Source organism: Anopheles merus, unplaced genomic scaffold (genome assembly GCF_017562075.2).
Source record: "Anopheles merus strain MAF unplaced genomic scaffold, AmerM5.1 LNR4000264, whole genome shotgun sequence".
In the NCBI taxonomy this organism is placed as follows: domain Eukaryota; kingdom Metazoa; phylum Arthropoda; class Insecta; order Diptera; family Culicidae; genus Anopheles; species Anopheles merus.
The window spans coordinates 44,004-50,000 of record NW_024427844.1 but is presented as its reverse complement, the minus strand read 5'-3'; the positions used below and the strand labels follow the sequence as shown (position 1 = coordinate 50,000).

The following is a 5,997-nucleotide window of genomic DNA, read 5'->3' as shown; positions in this document are numbered from 1 at the left end:
GTTCGAACCATGCGGCTTGACACACACCACAAACCCTACGCATCAAACACCACCAACACGAAACGCATCCAACATACGCTCGAGAGTGTCCACTTTCAACGCCCGAGGACCCGCAGACGGGGACCAAGCACGTCATTATGCACAGCGACCGCCCAGTGCGTCGGATGACCCGGGCACCTTCGCGGACGGCCACTGTAGTTAACTAAATGAGACTTTGGTAATTAGTAGGCACTCAAGAATGTGTGCATCGGTCGGGATTAAACGTCCGATGCGCCATATGCGTTCAACTTATCAATGTTCATGTGTCCTGCAGTTCACATTATGACGCGCATTTAGCTGCGGTCTTCATCGATCCATGAGCCGAGTGATCCCCTGCCTAGGGTTTAAAGAGTGCCTTTCGGCGCCGAGTGGCGTAACCGCGTTCAAAGTTTGGTATGCAACACACTCGACCTGCAACAATGGGTTACTCAAACTTGTACAAGTACAAGTGTTGTCTCTTACGAGACGTCTTGATATGCTCTCTACAAAAGCGTGCGCTAGTGTAGGTACAAATTAATGTACGTCCCAGATAGTGACGATCTCTGGGAGGAAGAACCTTAAGGAACTTCCCGCACACATCAAGACTAGGGTTTGGGCGTGTCCATGCCGGCGCCGAGTACAAGTTACCGCGTTCAAAGTTTGGTAAGCAGCGCACTCGACCTCCAACATAACCCTTCACGTCTTGATATGCTCTCTACAAAAGCGTGCGCTAATGCAGGTACAAATGAATGTACGTCCCAGATAGTGACGATCTCTGGGAGGAAGAACCTTAAGGAACTCCCCGCACATATCAAGAATTATAGGTAACGCTGCCAATTACCTGTTTCTCTTAGTAAAACTCACAACTCATTCCTTGGGTTTGGAAGTGTCCATGTCGGTGCCGAGTACAAGTTACCGCGTTCAAAGTTTGGTAAGCAGCGCACTCGACCTCCAACATAACCCTTCACGTCTTGATATGCTCTCTACAAAAGCGTGTGCCTATGTAGGTACAAATTAATGTACGTCCCAGATAGTGACGATCTCTGGGAGGAAGAACCTTAAGGAACTCCCCGCACATATCAAGACTTATAGGTGAGAACGGCCAATCACCTGTCTCTCTGCGAGACGTGTATAAAAACTGAATATAACTCACAACTTAACCCGTAAGTAGGGAAGTGTCCATGTCGGCGCCGAGTGCAAGTTACCGCGTTCAAAGTTTGGTAAGCAGCGCACTCGACCTCCAACATAACCTTTCCCCGTCTTGATATGCTCTCTACAAAAGCGTGCGCTAATGCAGGTACAAATGAATGTACGTCCCGGATAATGACGATCTCCGGGAGGAAGAACCTTAAGGAACTCCCCGCACATATCAAGACCAATAGTTAAGAACGGCCAAGCACCAGTTAGGGAGTGCGTGTAGGCGCCGAGTACAAGTTACCGCGTTCAAAGTTTGGTATGCAACGCACTCGACCACCAACACAACACGTCCCGTCTTGATATGCTCTCTACATAAGCTTACGCAAATGCAGGTACAAATGAATGTACGTCCCGGATAGTGACGATCTCCGGGAGAGAGAACCTTAAGGAACTCCCCGCACATATCAAGACTGAGGTTTTGCCGTGCATGTCAGCGCCGAGTGCAAGTTACCGCGTTCAAAGTTTGGTAAGCAGCGCACTCGACCTCCAACATAACACTCCAACCTCGTTATAACTCATTATAACCACGTTAATGATCCTTCCGCAGGTTCACCTACGGAAACCTTGTTACGACTTTTACTTCCTCTAAATCATCAAGTTCGGTCAACTTCGGCCGTGCCAACTGCAACTCACGAAGGAATCGCGGAAGGTGTGCCTCCAGAGACCTCACTAAATAATCCATCGGTAGTAGCGACGGGCGGTGTGTACAAAGGGCAGGGACGTAATCAGCGCTAGCTAATGACTAGCACTTACTAGAAATTCCAGGTTCATGGGGACCATTGCAGTCCCCAATCCCTACTAAATGAGCATTTGGGTGATTTCCCGTTCCTCTCGGAATGGGGGCGCCATAAGGCGAGAACACGCTGCTGCTCACATTGTAGCACGCGTGCAGCCCAGAACATCTAAGGGCATCACGGACCTGTTATCGCTCAATCTCATCTTGCTAAACACAAGTTGTCCCGCTAAGCAGGGCAAACTAAGTGACGGGCACCCGTGAGGACACCCGCCACTCCTAACGTCAGGTGCGCCCGGAGGCACACTACTGACAGCGTTCTAGTTAGCTTGACTGAGTCGCGTTCGTTATCGGAATTAACCAGACAAATCATTCCACGAACTAAGAACGGCCATGCACCACTACCCTTAAGTTTGAGAAAGAGCTATCAATCTGTCTTACCTCAATAAGTTCGGACCTGGTAAGTTTTCCCGTGTTGAGTCAAATTAAGCCGCAAGCTCCACTTCTTTTTTTTTTTTTTAAATTCTTCAAGAGTTCTTTATTGAGGACCATTGTTTCCCGAAAGAACCCCGCTCCTACCGGCGGGGGGTTACCACTAACGGATTTCCCCCGCCGGGAATTCCGCCCGTTTGGGCCTTTCTCTTTATTTATTTGAATTCAAAAAACTTTTTTTTTTTTCACTATTTTTCCTTTCGTGAAAGGTTTTCGTTGCCGCCTTTTTAACATTAAATATGTTCCGGTAACCGTTGTCCTTGTCCTAATCCTTGCAGGTTTCACCGTATCATCACAGAGCTGCGTCAGCGCGCGGACACGTTCGCCGATGTTACGGCAGCTCGCTCGTCATCCGTGAGGCTGCTTCTTCGTTCGGCAAGCTGGGAGCTCGGCAGCTCGTCCCACGGGGGAGGCTGAGCCTCGACCTCCGCTTGCCGTTGCTCCAGCCGCCGCTGCCTCTCTCTCTGCCGCCGGTTAATGCGACGCCGCTCCACTTCCGCTGCAGATGGTGGTAGTCGCCCACGTCGTTGGCGACCCTGCGGAACAGCTCCTAGCACTCCGGCCCGACGCCTTTCCCGGTATTGGAGCTGCATAAAGTTACGCCGCAGTCGCCGCATCTCCATCGTGCGTGGGGAGGGAGGCAATCCCCGGCTGCGCGGGGGGATTGGCGGCTCTGGAGGGCTGACCTCCTCCTCCTCGACCTCCCCTGTCGGCTCCGCTACGTCGTCGGCCGCGTCGTCATTGGCCGCTGCGCGTGCCAAGATAGCCGGGACGACCTCGTCCACGCCGAGCCGCTCCTGCCGACGCCGCTGCCGCATCCGCCGGGCGCTGCGGTTGCGCACCTCTCGGCGTCGCATCAGCCGTCTCCGCTCTGCCTCCGCCATGTCCTCGGGCGGGCTGGATGCAGGAACTGGCTGAGCAGCCTCGGCGGCTGCCAAGTTTTGCTGCTCCTCCCGCCAGTCCTCCTGCAGAACGGAGAGGATCTGCCGAGCCGCTTGCTGGATGCGGTCCCACGACTCAGCGCTCTCCAGCAGACGACTGCCGATGTTGTCCTCGTCGACGCCGTTCAATAGTTCCGCCCGAACATCCGCGAAGCGGGGACACACGAAGAGTACGTGGGCCACCGACTCGACCGACCCTGCGCACCTGGGACAGTCCGGGGACGGAGCGAACCCGAACACATGGAGGAATTCGTGGACGAATGCGTGTCCACTCAATACCTGCGAGAGGTAGAAGTCTACCTCCCCGTGCTTCCGTCCCGTCCACAGGCGCACGTCTGGCACTTGTCGGTGGGCCCAACGTACATAGCGGCTGGTGTTCTGCGCCGCCTCGTCGTCCCACTGTTGCTGCCACAGCTGCTGTGATGCCTCCTTCTCCTCCTGGCGAATCGCCTCTCGACTGCTGTCCGGGCTCAACTGCAGTCGGTTGTAGCAGCGGGCGTCTTCCTTCACCAGGAGGTGGTAGGGCAGTTCTCCGGCCAAAACCACCGCTACCTCGCAGCTGGTGGAGTGGAAGGCGCTCGTGATGCCCTGGGCCAGGGGCCGTTGCACGCGGTCCAAAATCCGCCTGCACCACTGCAGGTCCGCGGCTTCTGCCCAGACGGGTGCGCCGTAGCGGATGATGGACGCGGCCACTGCGGCGAGCAGCTTCCGCTTGCTCACTTGGGGGCCGCTGTGGTTGCGCATGACGCCACGCAACGCTCGCACCACACGGAGGGCCTTGTCCGCGACCATCTCGACGTGTGGGCGCCACGACAGGTGGTCGTGAAGCATGACCCCCAAGTAGCGGATCGACCGCTTCGAGCGCACTTCCACTCCACAGATGTTAACTGGGATATTTCTATACCCGCTGCGTTTGCTCGACACCATCAGCAGCTCCGTTTTCTCCGGTGCCAGGGAGAGATGGTGCTGCACCATCCAGCTGTTGACTGCTACCACTGCTTCTTCCGCAATCGCTGCTGCGTGCTCCGGTGTTGTCCCCGCTGCCAGGATCGCAAGATCGTCGGCGAATCCCACGATGGAGGCGCCCTCAGGGAGCTCTACGGCTAGCACGCCGTCGTACATAATGTTCCACAATGTGGGGCCCAATATGGACCCCTGTGGAACACCTGCCGATACTCGGCGGGTAACCGGCCCGTCCGCCGTGTCGTACGTGAGCTCCCTGTCGGCGAAGTAGTCCTGCAGTATGCGGCACAACTGCACGGGGACTCCCTTCGCCTGGAGCGCCTCGGCGATGCTCTGCCAGCTAGCCGTATTGAACGCGTTACGGACGTCCAGGGCCACAACCATGAGGCAGCGCCGGTCACGGTTGTTTGTCCTTCCAAAGGACTTCGCCCTTCGTCCCGCGTCCACGACTTGCTGTATAGCCTGCAGAGTCGATCGCCCTCGCCGGAATCCGAACTGCTGCTCAGACAGTTGCGGACTCTCTGGATCCTCGATGTATTCGTTGAGCCGGTTCAATAGCAGCCGCTCCAAAGCCTTGCCCGTATTGTCTAGCAGGCAAATCGGGCGAAAGGACGACGGTTCGCCCGGTGACTTGCCTGGCTTTGGCAGGAGCACCAGTCGCTGCTTTTTCCACGGCTGCGGAAAGCAGGACGTGTCCAGGCACTCCTGAAACACCCGGCGGAAGGGCTCCGGTTGCTGCCTGAGAGCGACCGTAAGGGCGGCGTTCGGTACTCCATCAAGCCCAGGAGCCTTCCGCGGGTGCATGCTGGCTGCTATATTCTCCAGCTCGGTCAGGCCGATCGATCGGAGCGGCGCCATGTTGCCAACTCGGAGATCAGGCCACTCTACCGGCGGATGAACCGGGAACAAGGCGTCGACAATTCGCCGCAGTTCTGCTGGATCGCGTTCCGGGGCTGAGCGGGCCGCCTGGAACCAGTGGAAGACCTTCCGGAAAAAGTTTCCGGTTTCATCCTCCCTGATCGACAGCAAGAACCGGTCGAACGCCTCGTTCTTACTCAAACGAATAGCCTTCCGAAGGCTCTCTCTGGCAGCTGAGAGTTCCGTATGGAGCTGCTCTTCCGGCGGGATTGTTCTCCTCGCCATCTGCTCCTTTCTGGAGAGCTCGTCGATCATTGCCTGAATCGCCGGAGTCCACCAGTAAGCTGGCCGACCTGTGTGGTCCTGCGCTGGGAAGACCCGCGACATCGTCTCGTCGCAGACGCTGGTCAGCGACTCAACCAAGCTTTCGACGCTGTTAGCTTGACGGGCGAACCCAATCATGGCCAGCGCTTTCCCGAAAAGCTGGGAGTCAAACTGACTGGTCTTCCAGCGCGTACCGGCGTTGCTTACACGGGCCGGGCGCTGTCCACGCCGTGCTGCCCGATCCCTCGTTGGTGGTGGACTCACGCCAACCTCGTACCGGACGTATCGGTGGTCGCTCAGCGTAACCACGTCGGGCACGCGCCAGCCTCGGGCGCTGTCTTCGCGCGGGTCGAGACGGCTTATCGCACTGCTTGCGAATGAAACGTCCGGTCGGCTGGGCGGGAACCGAGTTGTGCCCACTCGGTTCCCCTTGAACGTTGGTAGGCAGTCTGCCTTGTTCAGTAGCACCAG

At 56.6% G+C, this 5,997-nt stretch overlaps 1 non-coding gene across 1 annotated transcript; it reads right to left on the bottom strand.

Moving 5' to 3' along the window:
• Window positions 1–226: 226 nt before the first annotated feature.
• On the bottom strand, window positions 227–384 carry LOC121602002. The gene has a single exon (XR_006006247.1). It is a non-coding gene; the product is annotated as a 5.8S ribosomal RNA (ribosomal RNA).
• Between the last annotated feature and the right edge of the window lie 5,613 nt (window positions 385–5,997).